The sequence below is a fragment of the Melopsittacus undulatus genome, chromosome 7, assembly GCF_012275295.1.
Source record: "Melopsittacus undulatus isolate bMelUnd1 chromosome 7, bMelUnd1.mat.Z, whole genome shotgun sequence".
Taxonomy (NCBI): Eukaryota; Metazoa; Chordata; class Aves; order Psittaciformes; family Psittaculidae; genus Melopsittacus; species Melopsittacus undulatus.
This window is the reverse complement of record NC_047533.1, coordinates 41,906,842-41,929,666: the sequence shown is the minus strand read 5'-3', so window position 1 is coordinate 41,929,666 and position 22,825 is coordinate 41,906,842.

Below are 22,825 nucleotides of genomic sequence, written 5' to 3'. Positions count from 1 at the left end.
ATGGTGCTGCTAAAACTGACCCCAGTGCAAGAAGACTGCTACAGACACTTGGCATGACAATTTTAACACTTTACTGATAGCAAGAAGACAAAATAAAAAAGTCAGTTAAGCACCAAGGCAATAAGGTGGGATTTTTTAAAATATACCAGAATACATAAAAAACTCATCTACAAATGTGCAATTGATACCCTACATAGATGCAATAAACTATATTCTGCAGATGAGGGGTAGAACAATAAAGGTTTATTTCATTTTGCCTTACAAAACTCACACAAAAGAATATCCTAAAAAGCAAGAATATACAAAAGTCTTAAAATCTTGTTCTGTGAAGAGAACTATGCCAACAGATGAAGTTTTATTTCACATCCTCAATGAGGTGGCTTAAAGGTTTTTATAAATATGGAATTTACTACATAGAAGAAAAAGCATGACATAAAGAAAATTATTTGAAAAGTATATCTGAAATAGAATCCATCAGACTCAAAGCACTGTATAATTTTAAGATTTTTCTTTTGCAAGGAAGAGTGTATATTTCTAATCTTGAGTGGTGATCAAAGTTAGAGTGAGAAAATTCCAGAGATTTATTTTGAGCAAAATCTCACAGAAAAAGATTATGCTGGGAGATTTGTATATATAAAATTCAACATTACTAAGTGGGTCTGTCATTACAATAAATGCAGAAATTAAAATCATCACTTCCCTATCTACAAGAAAGATAAATCTGTATTGTTCTACAAAAGACTTTTAGAATGTGGAGGAAGACAAATCTTTTCTGTGAGCTTTCCATTTCTATAATGACTGCAGCAGCGGGCAGATAGCTATTGCAGCCAGACATAATGAACTGGCTTTATTAGATACAGCTGCTGTTGTATTTCTATTTTTCATAAACTTTGCAACACTAAAGTTATACCAAACATGGGATACCAGTTTTAGAACACACCTGGGGATTACTATTATCCATAGCTTTCATTGTTTTGAAGGTTTACATTAACATTATTCACAAGGTTATACATAGTTGTTATTTCATCAGAGCTTGAAACAAAGATATATCACTATTCTCAAGTCTTTGGAGAAGTTTGGTTATCAATGTCTCTTAATCAGCAGTAATGAGCGATAATGCAACCTCAAATGCATATCCCCACAACGATCAGTTCACAGGGTAGCAATGAAAAACAGGAGTTGGGTTAAAAGTTGCTATCAAAAGTGCTAAGAGATTGATAAATTATTCATATAAATGTGTAAGGCATGAGTCCAGTGAGTAGAGCCTAGATATATAAATGGATTGGGATTCTTCATACCCAAGGTTTTGAGTTCAAATACTGAAAACAAATCAACTATTAGCAAGCTAAATAATTTAGCACTAAACTGAAAAGAAACAAAAATATGGAACTTTGCAATTGATATAAGACCCTGTAGCAATAATCCAACAAACTCACACAAAAAAAATTATAAGTCTTTACATTTTATGCAACCATGTAAAGTCCACCAAAGCAAAGATTTTCGAATGAGTTAAAAATCTAAATGAATCTCAAGTAAGCATCTCATAAAGAAGTATTTATATTATTAAACTTTATCAAAAGGGAAAATAATGGAGAATTTGGCCACAGACTGCACAGAGCTGTGTATAAAAAGAGTTGAAATAACAAGATTCAGTGTTATGAATGATGATATGCCAAATTTCCCTAATAACATATGCATAAATGATAGGATGAGCAAGGTGCAGCACGCACTGTTCTGATTAGGAATATATAGAAAAGCTAAGCAGATTTCCATTTATAATCAGCATCTGGAGTAGGATTACTAGGAAAGGGGATGGTAAAAAAAACACAGTAATTCTCTTAATTGACAGGAAAGCCTCTTAAATACATAGCTATTTCTCTCCAACAGATTTAATCTTTGAGTTCTTGAATTCAATACTATGTCTTTACTTTTAAGGGGCACTGGAGAGGTCAAATGTAGCTTTTAATTACTTTCTCTAGAGCTTATAAAAAGTTTGTTTGCTGGTGATTGCTTTTTTCAGCATAGCATGACAACAGAACTTAAATTAGCTTACTACATTCTCTGATTATCATGAAAAAGCACACGCTCCAGTCTTCAATATTTTAATCCCCAAGCCATTTCATCACACTATATGAACTTTAAATTTAAATTACTTTTACTTATATTGTTTTTTCCAATCCTTCTTGCCTCCCAGCCACACAGGGCTCCTATTTGGTGTGTTAGTATCAGTTCTGTAATTTTGAAGATTTTTTTTTTCTTTCACTAATCATTAATCAACTTGGAATATTTACATCTATTTAATGGATTTTTCTTCCTGTAGCATTTGCATGACATCTGTGACATCATTAATTTATATTAGATTTTTAAATATGATACAGTTTAAGTTACTACCTGCTGACATGAATTTTGTGTTTGAATGCTAAATTGAGGCTTAAGTGACAACTGTTTACATGCATCATTGTTTGTTAATATATTACAGCTTTTTTTTCTGCTGCAGATTGCACTGACAGTACCTCATCCAAGAATGAAGAGTCCAAATACATTTTATGCAGGATGAGCCAGAATATGCATTCCTGTAACATCTATCATTACCCCACTCAAATAATTGTGCTTATATGAGGCATGATCCTACACTTGGTCTTTGCACTCTCATGAGACAGAAGTAGTGCCTTAATTATAAGGAATAGCTCTTGTAAAATAGGATAAGAATAACAGTAACAGCAAGTATTAGAGCTCACTACTAGTCTTGTAAGAATCACTCAGAAAATCACTGGAGGAGGGGTAAGGTTTCACTGGTGCTGCATTCTGCTCAGGATTCAGTAGGCCATATGAGTAAACAGAAGGGTCCATGGTGATTAATAGAAAAATAGAAGTTTGTCAAACTGTAGCTAAATCAAAATTTTTTATTCTAGTTAAGGTTAATTTTAAAACTGCTCTCAGCCTAATTTCTTTCTTGTTGTATTCAGGATTTGATTCCTGGCTCAGATTTTGCTATCTCTGGAACTACAAGGAATTTATATACAGCTGTTCCTCTGATAATGAGTTTTCTACGTTTAATCATCTGCACTATACCAGAACTTATGTATGAAAACTGACAATTTATATCTGGTCAACTTGCCCAAATCTTCCTTCAGCTGTTGCCATCCTGGTAACAGTATTTCTGTAAATACATTGAAATATGGTAGATATTAAAACAAAATTACTCAGTGATCAAACTGATATTGTTTGTGAAAATGTGACATTTCAGTGATGTACTTAGGATATTTCTGTCTGTATCTAAACCGGTCATGGTAGATGTTTTAGTAAAATATATATCAGCACTGGGCAACAGAATTGTTTCTCTGGCTTCAAATTATTTGGGTTGAGATTTTATTTTACAGTATATTCAACAATAATAGTTTGTCATTCTGACCATCACAGGTGAGTCCAGACCCAGTCAATCTCCAGGATGCTGAAGCTCTTTACCAGTAGCTCAGCCCAAAATCCTTTTCCCCAGCATTTTTTGATGTGACAAGTTCCAGTCAATATCAATGAAATTCAGCAGCTTATTTTCACCTCCTGGGTTTTCTTATCACTTGCTACATATAGCCTGAGGGCTATATGCAAACTGCCTTGTGGACAGAAACCTAGGCTACAGACCTGCTTGTCTATGATGTTCCCACTGCTTAGAATCAGTAACATGGGGAGATGACTGATGTGAAAACAATGCATAACACTTTGCCTGGTCTCCTGAAGATTTTGTATAATGTCACTACAGCCCCAAGACAGAAGAGGAAGATTTCTATTCCTTTTTCTCAAAAGTATCTAAAATAATATCCAGAGGGCACTGCATTTACTATCACAGTTCTGAGGAAGCACTGTATGCTTGGGAGGATGCTGGAGGAAATTATCATGTTACATGGCAAATAGGAAGCTTTTCTGGTCCAAGGAAATGATTCTATACACTGTTTGGGACAGAACTTCCAGAAAACTATCCTATCAAGACAAGCTACTGCAGCTTCCTGTCAAAAAAGTATTTGGTTTACTCCAGAAGGAATGCGGAAGCATGAATGCAGTGCAGACCAGGCCACTGAAATGAAAGAGAACACTAGCTGTCTTGGAAGTAGAGATCAATCTCTTCTTAAAGAATCTCTGATCTCTTTAAGTTTGTCCTGACATTTACCCAGATGGCTTGAGAAGATTGCCACAGGGGAGACTGAGTCCTGGGCGAATCTCTCAGAACTGCAATGGCTGCCTCTTCATCAGCACTGCAGGTTGTCAGCTACTCTCCTCCTCAACTTCCTCCTCCCAAGATTTTGGACTGCAAACTTTTGCAGTTTAAAACATGGCTTTCTAGCAAGATTACACATTCAGACTACCAGGTCTGTGTTGCAGAGACACACTTCAGGAGAATTTTCACAAAACTATTATCACTTTTTCATACCAACACAAACTGAACTGAAGGGAAATGAGACAAGTAGTTCTCATATCTCCTTCTATTAGCACTTCCATTTTGTGAGAGCAGTTTTCATTAAACATCACCAGAACATCATTATAGACAATGGCTTATTAGAAAAATATAAAGAGACTTACCACCCTTGCAAACAATTCAGAAAAATTTAAGACATTCAGGTACCTTCTGACTTCAAGTGACGAAGTCATCATAAACAAAGCATGGCCAGAGCTACTCCTTTAGCAAATAGGTTGAAGAAGTTCTGGCACACTGATGTTTCTTCTTCCCATGGAGACAGCTTAATTTGTTGCTTCTTTCTTGAGATTACCACTCACCTGTACAGATTTAGATGCACTTTCTACTGTCTCTTTTAAGCCCTAAATATCTGGAGAAATTGGGTTTACCTGGCTTTGCTGAGCAGACATCTCAGGGAAAAAGCGCTGAAGTTTCCATAATTATTGCTTTTTTTCCAGACTTCCTCTTGGGGAGACAGACGTATTATAACAATTGCAAATCCCACTGGAAAATACGGGGTAGATAATTTTCTCTTTGCTGATTTTAATTCCACTGTGAAAATCTGGTACTTTTCACTTACAATGCTCTTTTAACCATGTAAAGAAAGCATTTGACCATTCTTATTTTAACCCCTTTATTTTTTCACAGGTGCTCAGCTTGGATTTCTAAGTGGCAAAACATTATTACATAAAAAAGAACACTTTTTCCCTGACATGTTAAGCCAGATGAAACCACGGTTTTGAATTCTCTAGTCTTGCAAGTTACCTGAAAGATTTCTGAACTTGTTAGACCATTCCACTTACTTTGCATCTATGTTGTCTAATTTATTATTTGTTTTCTGGAAATGTTTCTCTATAACCCAATTGTTATTATAAGCAAAATAAAACAATCTATATCATTATCATTCATTCATTTAAACCTTTAAGGTTAAATGTCCTAACCAACTGGTTTATCTTACCATGGTAGAAAACTTGCTTTAGGCACTAAACTATGCAAGTTGTGATATAGTTGCATATTCACAGTTGAATGCAATGATAAACATTATGAGATTCTTGGATGAAAACTGTAAATTAAACAGGCATTTATGGTACTGAAAAAGAATAGCACAAACAGTCTCCCAAGACTACCCCAATTCTACAAGGAAAATTCTAACAAAATAAGTCATGGAGCATTTTAAAAGTAGAAGAATAGAGGCTTAAGCAGACTGTATTGATCAGCAGACTCTATTGACCAGGTGGTGCCATTCTACAATATTCCAGTTTCCCCAGCTTGATGTTGCAACAGTAGCTTGAAAGGGAATAGGAAAAAAAAAAAAAAAGAAAAAAAAGAAATTACTAAGATGACAGCTGAATTGTAAGGCAAAACTAAGTCATATTATATAAAGACACCCGATGAAGGATCTCTTTTTATCACTTAGTTTTTTTCCTCTGTAATCTTAACATGTTTTTCCTTGATGCCAAGAAACAGTCAATAAAAAGAAGCTTTTGTTCTTGAACAGCACCTTTGTTCTCCCCAAGCCTTAGCAACTGTTCATCAGTTCATAGACGCAGTAAAATCAGAAGAAGAAGAAACACTTAGTACGAAAGAACTTTTTACTGCTTCCTGAGTTCAGCTTTAGTCTCGTATCTGACACTCAGAGAGACAAAACTGCTAAACACAACACCTAGTGACAAAACCACTAAGAGGAAAAAGCACCTCCTCTTTTCTACTCATGGGCTTAAACCACAACAGTTTTAGACCATGTCCCTTGAGCTGAGCACCGCCTGATGTTACCATCTTTTCTGCAACAGTAAAAATTTATGTAAATTTTCATTTGATTTATTGTGGCAAGCAAGCTCTGTTAAGTAGCTATAGAATATGAAACATCTTTGTCAGATTTTTCTGAGAACGAAGAGTACTATTCCATTTAAGAAATTCTGAGTCAGACCAGAGCACTGTACCATAGCAGCCACAGGCACAGTTCAGGAGGGAACCTGACCTCAGTTCCCAGGTGCAGGTTTCACTGTTGCCATGTCTGAACAGCATATCAGGACAAAATGTGTTAAAACAAATTCTCCCATGCACAGCAGGTTCCTCATGTGGGAAGCCTGGACAAGAAATCACAGGTTATGACAAGTCTTTAGGGCTGGGCAATCAGAAGATGGGTAAAGTGGGGGCACTAGCTGAAAGTAACATCTGCCACAGAGCCCACCCTTGTGCATCAGAGCACTTTTACATTTTCCTGACCACAGTCTGACATGAAAGCTTGGATACAGCTCTCACAAAAACCTACATAAGGATTATTTTTCCACTACAGTCAAAAAAAAAAAAACCAACAATAAAACCCAAATCAAAACCAACCAATCAAAAAAACCAACACACACCTACTTTTGACAAAATCTGCTAATCAAAAAAACCCACCAAAAACTATTTGGATTACAAGGAGGAAAAACATATTTAAATTAAGGTAATTTGACACTAAAACAAGTGTTGGCGGTAGCTAATTCTTCGTTACTTGACATTTTTGCATCAAACCGAGATACTTTTAATGGCTGCTCCACAGCTCATAGCCATGGTAAGTCTATGTGGAAATACTTAGAAAATTGCCCTGCTCTGTTTGATACCATCAATTATAACAGAAGAATAAGCATTTCAGGTGTTAAAGCACCTTGATTTAATAATGCAACCCAAAATCTTATTTAGCTCTCAATAAGACAGTTACTCCACAAAACCAAAACAAAACAAAAAAACACCCAAAAAAACCAACTTTGTCAATACAGATATTTCTGTTTGTTTAAGAAACTGACCCTAACCACAAGTTCCAAAGAGACATGACAACAGGATCTCCAGCTGCTGAGATTATTTCACTAGGAATTTAGCTTTAGCAAATTAAATAATTTTTTTGAAGTGTGAAATTATGATTCTTCCTGAAGGCACCCTCTATTCACAAGCAACTGATTTCTGTTCAGTCTAACATTCGGAAAAGTCTTATGAAGAACAAGTTGTCAGTTGAGCACCATGCAGGGTCTTGAAGAGAACAGAAGGAAAGAGATCTTGGGATGGACCCACTCTCTCAGCAGCCCATTATTTTACTACTGAAATATCTTCCAAGCACAAAGATGTGATAATCCTGCACCAATCTTGGTGAAACTGCCAGTGTAGCTGCCAATACACACTGCAGTGGATATTGAAAACCTAGACCATGACAGAAGATATTGTCCTCCTATGGCAAACACATGGGCTACAAAAAGAATGAACTTGCTTGGGCTGAGTTTCATAACAACTTCCGTAAGCATATAAGCAAGTCAATCAGACACATCATCACTAACTGAAAGAGTTGTATAAGCAAACCTCTCCCTTACGGTGACACTTATGCACCTTGCCTCCCCAGCCCATAGCCCTCCATCCCAGCACTCCCATTGTTGGATTCATTCCACCAAGCATCTCTAAAAGCAATGATGTAATAGCTCTGGGAACTGACCAATTCTTCCAGCTCATCCTGTTTCTTCCTCACACTGCATGCGTTGGTGTATAAGCATTTCAGATGTGCTTCTGAACCTTCCATGCTTATAGTAATGCCCTCATGCTGAGGGAGCTCAGGTCCACTGCTTTAAAAATAGAGTAAGTTTTGCTAGCATTTAAGCCTCTCACAGCAATCATCTTCAATCTTGCTTGTCTGTAGTTGCCTCAGAACACAAAATGGATCCTTAGGAAAGGCCATGAAATAATCCATGAAAACAAAATTACTCACATCTTTCCCTATGGAAAGAATTTCATCTTCTATATGATTTCTCCAATTGCTCTTAAATTATAAATAGCTTAACTGTCATGTATTTATTTAATAGTGTTTAACTGCCCTCTGCAGCTGAATCAGAGGTAAAACGTGTAGGAAAATTTTATATCATGATTCATGACCTATTTCTAACTGCTCACAAAATCATGTTCACTCTTGCTAGATCTCAAACTGTCCAAAATAACCCAGTGTGAGTTTTATGAGCTTAGAATATTGAAGCAAAGTATACAGAAAATTGAGATCTTTTTGCAAATCTTGCAAACATTTGGCTTCTACATTTCAGGAATAAACAGGAAACTTTGGGCTCCAAAAAAAAGGGCTTGTTTTTCACTATTTACTTTTTGGTCCTGGGTTAAGAAAAAAATCAGAGCAACCTTTACAAACAAGTTCACCTGCAAAAAAAAAAAAAAAAAAAAAGGAACAGTAAAACGGAATCTAGCAAACAACTTCCATGAGCAAATTCTTGTCCAAGAACTGAGTGCCCGAACCCATTGCAGTTTGACTTAGTTATGCTGTAGATAAAAGATCAAGTGTCTTAAGCAGCTTTTTTTCATCTGGCTCCACATAAGATAGTATATTCAAATTATTGCTCCTACTCACATGGATTTAGTGCCATTCACAATATCATGTAAATTGTGACCCACTGTTCTACATGCTGAATAAATACCAAATGAATGCCAGTTCCCATGAAGATGACAGTTTACAGGACAAGTAGTAAAAGTTGACATGCGACTGAGTAGAAGTGAGGCACAATGACTAAACTGTATTAAGACAATTTCAACTGTTTTGATCAGTACTAACGACCATTTAAGAAATCACATACATTCCTTCATAAAAAAGAGAAAATTTTGATAATGTAAAATGTAAAACAAATCACTGCCATATTTGCCAGAGATCAGTAAAGGGTAACAAACTGCATCTACAAAGCTGGAAAATTCCATTTTCTGTCCCCAAGAAAGTGCTTATAAAAACCTAAGTAAGCTTTTAAGAACAAACAAACAGAAAAAAAACACAATCATGTTGGTTTTGTGCTATATCTTTTAAACACTAGTCTCTGTGCTGAACCACCACCTGCACAGCAGCCACAGGAGGTGAACTACCGGCACTGGAGGCTCCAGTCAGCAAGGGCAGAGAAGTCAGGTACCTTGGTAACAGTGTTACAAGTAATGTTTATATTCCATCCACTTGGGAAGTGATGTTACTGCTCAAAGTGATAGTACAACACCTACAGCAACTGATCAATTTAGAAATGTAATAAAAAAGATTCAGAATGACTGAGAGTAGTAGAGAACTTTAAAAAGGATTTTTTGTTTGTTTGTTTTTAAGATTACTTAGATTTGCAGGTTAGCACTGAACATCTGCTACCTAGAAGACCCCAGGAGAGATTAATTTCTCCAGTGTTGTACTGCTGAAGTATAGTGTTAGTTCGGGGTAGACTTCAACTCCTTAGTTCCTTGAAACACTGGCATCTCAGTAGAATGACAAAAATAAAAACAAACACAAAAATCACACAATAGCTCTCACTCAAAGAAGCTGTGAGAAAATAGATTGATTTTAAAAGTTAATTTCCCAGCCCATTTACTTATACTATCCCCCAGAATTTAAAAGAAAGCAGAAGGCTGACTGATAACAATTACAAATTTGAGACAATTTACAAATAGGATGCTTTATGGCAAATTAGCTATAATACATCATCAGTTTTAAATACAGTGAACTGTAGCAATAGTTCTTGTCTTTTATAAGCTCTTGTTTCTCATAAGCTCTTCCAAGTGGTTAGGAAAACACAGAGAGTCTAGAGACCATACTTACCAAAAAATGTTAAAAATAATATTGTGCAATGAATTTTATTGCCGATTTTTGAATGACATTAATACTACCTTGCAACATGCAATTATATAGTTGCATTCACAGAGATGATAAGTTCAGAAATCCTTAAATTTAACTTTATGACTACCACTTGCACTTGCTTTCATTACACCAATTTTAACATCAATATCTTTTCAGTCTACAGAATCCTAGCAACACCATTTCACATACTTTTGCTAAGCTGTGAGAGAAGGGTGTCCGATGGAACTTTATCTGTTTAAAGCATATCTCCTTTGTGCCCCTTTCCAGACATGGTATCCCTGAGAGAGAATGGGAAAAAATCCTAGAGGGGCAGAGGAGAGAGAGGAACCACACCAACCCTTTTTTTGCACTGTCCTCCTTCAACCAGCACAAGCCCCTCTCCAGTTCATGAGCAGAAACCTCTGCTTTTTCCCTGCAGTTACACTTCCAAGGGTAAAAGCAATGGAAGGAAGAGCTCTTTCTTGGAAAGGGCTGAGATTCATGACAGAGCTGGAGCCTCTGGTGTCATCATCAGAAAGCCACCAGCATCACCCAGAATAATTTAATTCACATATACTTTGGAAGTTGGTAACTGGAACTCTTGCTGGTACCATTTAAAGAAAGTGTCCTTTGTGAATTTAGAGCTTACGAACAAGCAGTGTATGAGTAATGTCATTGCCACTCCTAACAAAGGTCAAATCCCAGTGAATCAACTATGTGGGATCCAAAATATCACTGTGACAGACACTCCAGAACTACGTCGTAATGCTTCTTTTGTAAATAAAATCGGTTAAACTTGTAGCCCTGTTGAAGTGAAAGCTCACTTAAAATCAAAGAAGGGAGTAACATGCCTCCAGGGAAATAAATTGTTCAAAGGCTCAGCACTATCTTCCCAGCAGTATCAGGCTGCTTCTGACATCTTTCCCTGAGTTCTTGCTCTGACTCTGACCTGCTGTGTGACTCTGAATAATACACCTACTTCTCAACTCTGGGCTGTGAACCTCTCTCTCAGATTGAATCTGTGCTTGCAACACGTAGCAAGTCACCTGCTGCTAGGTACCCAAATGCTGCAACTGCATTACATCTAACAGCAACTGCAAGTGTACTATATCCACCCTATCTTTAGAGAGTTTGAGGGGGTTGGAGTTGGTTTTGCAGTGTTATAAACACTATCTTCTTTCCACTTTGGAGTCCAGGTGATATAAAAGAGAAATTGCCTAATAAAATAGAAACCATGAAAAGACTCACAAATCTAGCCACCACAGATGAGCCTCTTTGCTATAAAACAGGATGACAGCACATTCCAAAATGCACATTCCAAAATGAAGTAGTTCATTCTGAAGTAGAGAAGAAAAGCAGCGAATGGAAAAAAAAAAAAACCCACACACAAAAACCCCCAAACAACAAAAACCTACACCCCCCCCAAAAAAAACAAAAAACAAACAAACAAACAAAAAACCCCACAACAAACAATGAAATCCAAACACTGAGGCTTGGCAGCAAAAGCTATCTGGAAACATCTCAGTCTCTGAACAGGTAACAAACTGAATAAACTGATCTCTATGAAACCAGGTAAAGGCCATCAAAAGTTGACAGTTTTAGCTTCCAGCACTGAGCAAACAATCTAGGCACTCTTAGAACAAGCTTAATTCATATGAGAAATCAAATAATAGCATCTTAACAAATACACAGTCTATTGGACAAGCACAGAAGGCAGCAGTTTCAGGAACATGATAAAAGTCATGGCAATAGCACCACATGGAAGCAAGCAGAAATACTTAAAAAGCATTTAGTTAACTAACCCTCTGTCACTACAACTACGTCTTGAGGCCATGCAAGGCTGCAGCATAGTTCAGTTCAAACAGGTACTAGATAGACTTGTATTCCTGCATTATCATCCTTGTGAATCCACAATTATCTCTGGAAGATAAAAGACACACTATTATTCCATAGATTTTCTTCACAGTCACCTATGAGAAATTAATCTTGTAGTGGATACTTCTTTTACTAGATCTTCTTCATGGCCTACATGGCAGTCATTAATAGACTGTTTCTCATGCCTAAGTCTTGTCTTCTCTATGGTAAAGACACTGAGAAAAGAAAACTGAACTACTTATTTTGGAAAACAAGCATAATATACTACAAGGCAGTTACAGTCCAAAGAAGGAGAAAAGCAGCTGTATATTTGGCATAAAACAAATGACTAGAGATTCTCTTGGCATAGGCTATAGAGAATAAGGTTCTGGAATAATTCACGTAAGTGAATGTCTGCACCCAGCTCTTCACAAGTACTTCATTTGACTTAATTTCCTCCCTCTTGCATTTTCACAGCAGTGAAGCAGTCATCCTGTGTCCTCCCCATACTTCAATGCTTACAATTTCTTATTAATGATAGAGTTATTGCATTCAGTTATCCAGTTTGCCAGTGTAAAAAAATAGTTTTCAGGGTTAAAAAGGCAGTATTTCACTAACTTTTAAGTGAAGTTAGTACCTAGTGATAGTATTACAGACTTCTACACTAATACCTAACACTAAACCAAGGAAATAAGGCTTCATCTATTCCTTACAATTATGCATCAGAATAAATGGAGAGACAGAGGAGATTTTTTTCAGCAACAGGGCACCATCAAATAACTGCTGATCTTTCTACAACAGTACACCCAAACACATCACACTGAAAATCTATTTAGGCCATTGAAGGTAGCACAGTAAAACTGATATGCACAAAGATTCAGTTAAATTTATAGACGAGCTTGCATTGCAAGGCATTATAAGCATGGAAACAAGATTAAAAAAAAAAAAAAGACACAGAAACCACGAATTAAGGAGCTGAGAGAACAAAAGCTAACATAATTGAATTGGGACTGCTAACGGGAGGGAGAAATTACTTCAGTAGGATTAAAAACTTTTCTTGGAAAAAGTATATTTTTTTCAAACTCTTTATGGTTTAAACTTCTTATTAGCATAGGATTTATTTTTATACCATTTAATCAGAAATCCACCTGCTCTGACAAAGTCCTGAGACTGAATACATTTTACAGGTATCCTAACCTGAATACATTTTACAGGTATCCTAAACCATAGAAATCTACAGTGTTTACAGTTAGTCTTTAAAATTATTTCTCTAATAACTTCTCAAGGCATCATTGTCCTCTGGAAAGTAACTGAGATTATTATACATAGGATTATGTTTAGTGGTTAGCTGTACGGCTCCATCATATGCTTGCATAGTGTTCAGCTCCTCTTCTGGTTATTAGGCAGGAGTGGCTTGTTTAATGTCTGCTAGCTTCTTTTTATTTTATTTTCTTGATTATTCTAGCATCACTTTGCACCTGTACAAGCTGCCAAATTCATTTTACTTCCTTTTACTGTACTTCTGTTAACTACAGCACACATTACAACAACCTCTGCTTTTCAGATATATCCCTGTCTTCTCACTTAAGGCCTTTATTTCTTTTCTTTCAGCTGTGTGTTGTCTCTTTGATCTTTTGCTCACTTTACATCTACAGATACCTTATGTGGACAGGAGCACTTTATTGTTGAGGATTTTTCCTCAACTTTGATTTAGCTTCACCTGACAAAGATTAATCTATGAGTCTTGCTGCTGTAAATGACACCATGCGCAAACTGACTTGGCAAGATATTTTTTCCTTTACTTTCACTTCATTTATAAAGTCAAATAAATCTAAAATATGCTGATTTTGTCTAAAAAACTTTGAGTAAGGTCTTAATACATTTTTCAAAGCCATCAGAGTACCAACCATTCTTAGCAAACCCCAAACTGGCATGTCTTGCAGCCATGCCAGAAAAGTGTTGACTGCGCTCATAGTTAACTACCATTTGCCTTCCCAAAGAGTAAGTACAAGTAGAAGAAATAAAGAAGGAACAGAAAAGCTTTTTAGGAAAGGATGCTGACATACAATGCATATTGCTTCTTAGAAGATTATCATAAGATAATAAGATCTCAAGTCTAAGTCTTCAATATTGCACGAAAACTCAAAATGTATATAAGATACCTAGAAAAATTAGCTTATTTTCATTGTTTTCCACTAGACATCAATATCCACATCTCTGATAGTTAGGGTCTCCCTCAAAGCTACTTGCTTTTGTATTTAACTGCTGAATACACTACAAACATTACATTTCAACACATATTTTGAAAAAAGCATTCTTCTTTAATCCATTTTGTCTCCTCTTCCTACCATTTGAAGTTATAGCTCCTATTCTTTTCTATATACAGCAGTAAATACTTTCTGTAGTACACCTAGTATATTTTCTTCTATATTACTCCCCATAGTTCAAGCAGAGAGCTAATATGCAAACCCAGCTCCTTTGCAGTAGAAAGCAAAATTACATATTGAGTCAGGCATATTACTTACTATAATCTTATTTCTTAACAAGATAATAATAAAAATAACAACATAATATTTCTTCCACACTGAGGAATAATAATAATAACAATGCATGAAATCTTATTTCCCAGAAGGCCATATCTACAATTAGATGTAGTTTCTGTATTTAGAAATCCCCAAAGCTGTCACTCCAGAGAGCCATATGTCAAAACAAAAAAATCTGGCCTGTTTAAACTGCTTCTTACCTCTACACCTGACTCTCATGGTTCTTTGTGTCTTCTCTGGCTCTAAGTTCACATGCATTAATGCTTTCTAGCTTTACCCCTCACTTTACACTAGGTCAGCACAAACATTCATACACTTATGCATGACTTGAACTGAGGCACTCCAGAAGTTGAGTAAGAGAGCTAGAAGCAGAAAAAAAGTTAGCTTGATTAAACTGGTATTTAAGAAGACCTAAGAAGCTATGGGCCCAGTTTCATCCTAGAAGATTGCTCAAGGTGTGTGGTTTTCCTGCTTAGGTTTTCGGACATTTTGTTTGGGGATTGTTGGGTTTTTTGGGGTTGTTTTTTGATTTAGGGTTCTTTTGGTACGGTTTTCTTTGGTGCCATTTGTTTGCTTTTAACTAGTTTTTAACTTGTTTCTATTTAGACCAAAATCTTGTCTGTGTTCATCTGCACATAGATTACTTCTACTTTCACAGAGCCTGCTTCAATTTGCTAACACTGTGTCTCTCCTTCTCTGGGTCACTTGTTCAGCAACTTCTACCAGATGCCAAGAGACTCCAAAAAGCAGGATACACAAAGTTCAGAGCACAGCAATTATTTACTTGTGAATACACGTAAGACATGCCCAAGTGTAATGACCACAATGGGATAATCCTCAACCTTACTAAATCATCAACCTGTAATTATCTGCTTTTTTTTCTTACAGATTAACACCTTTTCTTATCAGTGTTCTTCCTCTTTAAGTATTTCAGGATTAAAATAAACCATATGTTAATAATTTTCGGAATAGAACTAAGACAGCATCACATTGTTCTGCAGCACCAAACCAGACCTTCAACCACAAACTGGTGGAGCTCCAGCTAGGAGTCTGGGTATCTGTTGTTCAGGTAATCTCACATTTACACATTCGACATCTTCCATCTAGGAAGAAATGGGCATTTGTTACAAAGTTAACCCAAGTAACACTTCTGAGAATGGTCTTAAACCCAGCCAGTAACTCAGCACCACACAGTCACAGGTTCATTCCTCTATCCTGCCTTGTCCCAGGCAGGATAAGGAGGAAAATTGAAAGAATGGAAACCCGCAGGTTGACATAAGAACAGTTTAATAACTGACATACAATACAATACTACTACTAACAATGATAATTGAAATAAGGGTCGAGAATATGAAAACACAAGGGGAAAGGAAAAAATAAACCAATAAACACCAGTGATGCACAACACAATTGCTCACTACCTGCTGATCAATACCCAACCAAAGAAGGAATCTGGGCCTTCCAGCTAACTCCCCCCAGTTTATATACTGGGCATGATTTCCTGTGTATGGAATACCCCTTTGGCTACTTTGGGTCAGGCATCCTGTCTCTGCTTCTGGCTTCTTGTGTCCCTCCTCACTGACAGAGCATGAGAGACTGAAAAGTCCTTTATCAGGGCAGCCCCACACAGGGGAAACAGAGCACAAATCCAGCACACACAAAGTACATCAAACTAATAGGCAGAACATTTCAGAAAAATTCCAGTGATTCCCTTAACCTTCTTAAGGGAAGATTCCGGTCTTCTTCCCTTAAGAATTTTCCAAATAATCAGTATTAAAAACCTTTGCATAAACTTCCAGGGGAACTCCAATGAAACCACACACCTTTGTCATACAGCTGCCTTAGTGCCTGCTACCTCCTGCCCTGTCTTTGGTCACACAATGGATTTAGAGCAGCAAATACTGTTTCCAAAGCTTCCAAGCTCCCTTTCAGAATATCACCCCAGGAATTTTGACACTGATATTTGTTCAAGGGATGTTTCCATTTTGACAGACTAATATTTTCAGATGCACAACAGTAGTCACCAGCTTTAATTTCCACTTTAAGGTTTTATACATACAAAAAAAAAATCTAAATAAGATCAGCAGATGTTTCCTTTATCCAAAACCAAATTTTGGCATCCTTGCAAATCTTATTCCACACCTTGCTCTCTGTGTGTGTACACATATGCTTGTGAACGTGACTAAGTACTATCTAACATAAATCTCCTAGTCAGAAGTCTGGCCCTCAAACATTCTTGGGTGACAACCAGGCCACAGTTTTCAAATATAAAGGTAAAGTATATCTCAAATATATGAGAGGTGAATGGTGAAATGTTACCAGAAATAAATCAGTTGAAGCTGCAAGACTGTACACACTGAATTCTGCTAGCCAAGGTTACTGCATACACTGGGGACTTCATATCCCTCCTCGGAAGCCACAAATCACATCATTGTACAATCTCCTCTGATCTCAGAAGCCATGCATAAGCAGCCCATTTCCTTCCATTATCTTCTCTCCCCCACTTTACAATTTGTCTGAGATAGTGATACCCAAGACATCAAACCACTTCTATTTTTGAGGAGATATAGTTATGCAGATATTAAAGGATGCTTTCAAATTCTCATGTGATTACAGACTTACACCTGTGCATAAGTTTTTGAGGATCTGCACTAAAGGCTAAATCTCTACTGATGACTCACTGCACTGGAAAAACTATGCTCCTTCATTATAGCCTGTAAAGAGTAATTTCACTCTGCTGTTTTGAAGTACAGTGTTGAAAACAGCTGGATCTACCACACAAGTACTTCTTGGTATTCTGATATTCACAAACTGGCAATGTACTGCAAGTTTTCAGCAGTTTCTGTCTATGTATTTGTTCTTACATACTTGTTATGAGTAATCAATATCCTAGATTTTGGGAGCAGGAAAATGAAGGAACAAATTTGGCAAAAGGTAAAGAAGGACAGCAAGATATCTCTTGCCCCCTTAAAAACCTACCACCAGAGCTTCAATGTACTTCAACGACCACCCATGATTCAACTAACTGAGAAGACCCATTAATAACATCCTCTTTCACCTTGTTCATACTCCAAAAGGAGCACAACATACTTAAATCCTGGCATTTTAAATTACGTATCTCAGACAGTACTAGTATTATATCAGTGGTATGCTCTAATTTGAAGGCAGAAAATAGGATACTGGAAAGACAGGAATGAAAGGAGACTGGCAAATTCATTTGGACATAAGACAAAGACAATTAAGGATACAAATTTTCCTAACACTATGTGTCCAAATCTTTATTCAGGGATATAGGCATTGATATCAATATTGCTAAATATGAACAAGGGTAAGATTTCCTAGGAAGCTTAAGACATTTTGCCATCAAGAGATGATCTTGCCCATCCCTATGGTCCTGGTCTGTACTCTTGACCTGTTTATCCACATGAGTACTAAGTAGTAAAACTGATTACTGAGCTTATCAATCTAAAAACAAATACCTGCCTAGTACTGCCTATTTTCTGGAAAGCCATCTTAGATATTATTTCAACTTGATAGTATTTTCATTATAGGAAAACAGTGATCCACACTGAGCTGCTACAATTTTTAAACTGGACTGCAGTTACAAGTATTTTTTTCAACACACTGCATTAGTCTGGTGAGACTATGCAGGTTTTTCCCTTTCCAGTGGGTTATTCCTTCCAATTGTGAACTGAATGGCATGTCATCCTAATTATTCTGGCTACTTAAAAGCAAATGGAGTACATGAGGCAAACATAAATGAGATGGTTTTCTAGCAATACAAAGCTTGTAATATATGAAAAATGGATGGGCATCTTTTTTAATAAACCATGTGACTGATATTTTATGCACCATTTTTCAGCTCAAGTGTATTCTAAAGCATTTATTCATAATGATCATAAAATGATGCTTCCAACTTTCACCCGTGAGAGATGAACTGATCTGTAGCCACTATCTTTAAAGCCTATAAAAGATATTTGTCTGTCATTATGCTCTAACATACCACAGTGCTTTCTGTTTAGAGACATACCAAATTGCTCAGGATTAGTCTTAAAAGCTAGATCCCATTATATACTTGGACAATTTGTGAGTATAAACACAGACTTTAAAACCTCAGTGTTGACTGATGGTTACTGTGACTAACTAGCTCTCTTATGTACTCTGTTCAAAGCCCATTTCCGTTTTCTTGGCTTCTGTACTCAACATGAGACATCTGCACACAAAACATTTAAGTGTAGCACTATTTATTAGCCCATACAAATAAGCATTCAGGAGGCACTACCAAGTAAAGATTACTCAGAGGTAAGTTTTGTTGCTTGTTTTTCTTTATTACATTCAAAACAGTATGAGTATCTGATAACTCTGAGATATTCTGATTCCTTAAGCCTTGTTCAGAAAACCTGTATACAAAATTCTGTTAATTCTTTTGATAGGATGCCAACAGAGACGTCTCTTTTGTGTTTGTACCTCATATACTATTGGTTTAGAAAATTGTTTCCATGCCAGAGGAATCACAGTATCACAGAACAGCTTGGGTTGGAAGGGACTTCAAAGATTGTTCAGTTCCAACCCCTGCCATGGGCAAGGGAAGGACTTCTTTAAAAGAAAAAAATAATCATGTTTGATCCCCTTTCTGCTGCATACAAAGCGAATTCTATTAAATATTAAGGAATGCAAATTTTCATCCTAAGTAATGAACAACATCGAGAAAAATGTTTCTTTGTCTGTGAATAAAAATAGTTCTCTTTCCATGCTGAAATTTTTAATTACATCTACTTTCGTGTTATAAAATTTATGTTTTACTTGCTGTCTTTTGCTTCTGCCTGATGTTGTAAGTGAGAATAAGAAAATACTTGTCAAGTGGTGGTTTTAATCATCAGGATTACTTGATCATCAAGAGGTACTGTAATTACATCTGGAAGTTATTAAATTGCCTCTTGAGTATAAAAACCCTACCCTCTTTTATAATCACAATTTTAATGGAACTTGAAATGTAATAATACATGCCAACAGAATTAAATATAGGAAACAAGTTATGAAAAGGAAATTAAATTAATCACTTTAAAAGCAGAGGAGTAAAGTTAAAACTCCAGATTATTATTTTAATCATTGACTGTTTGACAGTGCTAATAATTTGAAAAAATATACTACTACAATGAAATTGTAGTTTCATCATTAAGACGAATGGATGTTGAAAACTTCTGAAACAATACAGAAGACCATCCTCTTTCATACAAACATAGAATGGTTTTGGTTAGAAGGGACCTTTAAGATCACCTGGGTCCAAACCACTGTCATAGGAAGGGACACCTTCCACTAGACCAGGTTGCTCAAAGCCCCATCCAACATGACACTGAACATTTCCAGAACTTCTCTGGGCAACACTGTTCCAGTATTTCACCACACTTCTTATTAAAAATAAATTGAAAAAAAAAAGTAAAAGATTTTTGTATTTAGTCTGAATCTACCTCCTTTTAGTTTAAAATTATTGACCCCTTGTCCTATTGCTACAGGCCCTACTAAAAAGCCTCTCCCCATCTTTTTTATAAGCCCTTTTAGGTACTGGAAGGCTGAGCAACCACAGCTCTCTAAGCCTGTTTTCATAAGAACAATGCTTCAGCCCTTGGGTCATCTTCATGGCCCTCCTCTGGACTCATTCCAACAGGTCCATGTCTTTCAAGACAGTACATTAAGCCATTAAGCTACATTATCATTCAGATCACATCAAGATGTTCTATCTTACTATTAGGTTTGCTCTTCAACTGAGTCAGAAAACTAATCCCACTGAAAAATGACCACTGTTATTCTCAGCAGAAAGAAACATAGTGGAGAGGATGTGTCCACCTTTTCAGTGCATTTTTACATTCACTGAACTGGTCATGAAACCATATCCTCAAAACTACAAATAATTTAGAGGCAGCCACATACAGCTGCTACATGACAGCAAAGCCCTGAACTGCTAATGTACCACATGGAATGGAATGGTGAACCACCACAGACAGTGACTTGAGAGGAGTGTGTATCCCTCCATTCAGCCATTTGCACAGGGAAAACAGAGTACAGCCATCCTAGCAACCATGGGTAAATGAGGAAAATGCCAACAGATTCTCCCCTAAAATAAGTGTTTTTTTTTGTCTCAAGGATAACTTCAATTTACATTTTACTTGATACAATGCAATGGAATAAGAGTATTAAATTGCCCAGTTGCTTTGAATGAGTCTTGCAGTAACTGGTTAAGTAGTAACTCAGTAATTTGCAATTTCTGTCTGCTGCTGAAGCTTAGCATGAGACAGGATATGTTATATTTAGTTCAGGATACTTAAAAACCACTTACACACATATACTCACATATATAATTACTAATGATAATTTAATTATATGATCATGTGATAATATATATATGCACACGTTTCTTTATATTGATACTAAAACTATTGGAAATAAAACATTTGATAATACTTAAGACTGACCCTACTGAAAAAAAAAACCAACAATAAAACCCCACAAAACCCAAACTTCCTTGAAAAAAAGACTAATTTCCCAAGATTACTTCTGAAAATTGGAGTCTAAACAAGACATCAAACATGTCTTCAATGATTTTCTATGTCTCCTTTTTTATTACATTAGAAGCTAGTTTAGAGGCAGTCATGATTATTCTTTGTTTACTCACATTCCCTATTCTGAGACTGCAACAGAGCATCACAACTTAAACGGATTAGGGATTGACTGCTTGTAGGAACTCTGCCACTTTTGCAGGTTTTGAGCTCTAAAGGAAAAAGGTTCAAGACTAAAAAAAAATGAGTTTGGATAGGCCAGAAATTTGACAGAGAAATACATAACTTTCTGGTATGGCTGCAAAGTTGGTAACAATTTGAAAAAGACATCTGCACATCTACAAGTAAACCTCTAATGCTGATGTTTCCAAAACTGTCTTTTCCCAAGGTTTAAAACTCCAATTATTCCAATCCAAAATCCTTAGATGCCTATTGAAAGAGTTTGCTTAGGCATTTGCCTCAAAAACACAGGTTGCAGTTATTGTTTTCAAATCCCTCTGTGCCTTATTAGATGCATTTGCACTATTTTTATCTTTAGATTTGCTTGGTTTTAATCAGAAATTATGAAAAAAATCACCTTTAAAGAATATCATCATCACTGGACAGTGAAACACTCAAAATTCAGGAATGTCAAGATTAAAAATATTTTTAGATATACACTTTTTCATCCACAGATAAAAAAAAGAAATAAGATGGGCTTTAAGCAGCTTTTGGATTAAAGACCCAGAGTGCTCCTCATAAGATCTTCAAAGGCAGTACTATTCAGCAGCAATATAGGATCTATGCAAAGACTGAGTTATCAACAAAACATCCAGTATCCGAATCTTGATAAAAAGGCAAATCAGTTTAGTCTGTAAGTTTCAAAAAGGAATTAAACCCCTGAAAAGTCAAACCAATATTCTGCATGTCAACAAGTCCTATATGTTGAAGTCCCATTTGCCACAGCCCTCAATGCAAATAAAATTATTTTACTCCTAAAAATAAGTAGGAAAACATTGGATTTTCTAGCATTTTGAATTATTTTTAGGTCAATCTTCTTTCTCAAAGCAGTTTTAGATTAACATTTCTACAGATGATGAAAGGGGAAAAAAAAGTCACTGAATTTGGACACATTTCCCATTAACCTTTCAAGAAGATATAAATCTAAATCCCTTACACTTTAAAAATGCTGAGCTAATTCGCTTTTCTCAGGCCTGAGATATAGCAGGTGTCAAGAAGGTATCAGCAGTATTTCAGTTTCTACTTCTAGCCCTTTGTCTTACCTGTATGAAGACAGGGTAAGAAAGTTCAGGCTGTTTACCCTGGAAAAGAAAAGGCTGCATGGAGACCTCATGGCAGCCTTCCAGTATCTGAAAGGGATCTACAAGAATGCTGGAGAGGGACTCTTCATCAGGGACTGTAGCAGTAAGAAAAGGGGTAATGGGTTTAAACTTAAACAGGGAAAGTTCAGGTTAGATGTAAGGAATAAATTCTTTACTGTGAGGGTGCTGAGGCAATGGAACAGGCTGCCCAGAAAAGTGGTAAATGCTCCATCCCTGGCATTTGCCAGGCTCCAACCTGGCATCAAAACCAGGCTGGACAGAGCCTTGGGCTACATGGCCTAGGGTGAGGCATCCCTGCCCACTGCAGGTGGGTTGGAACTCTGTGATCTTAAGGTCCTTTCCAACCCTAGCTACTCTACAGTTCTGTGATTCTTAATACCACAGAATAAATGACAAGGAGTGTCAAAATCAGAAATATGAATTAGCCTAGTCAGACTAAAGCAGAGTCTAAAAGACTTATTTGTAAAGACAGTTAACTGTAAAACTTAGAAGAAAGATTGCTTGTT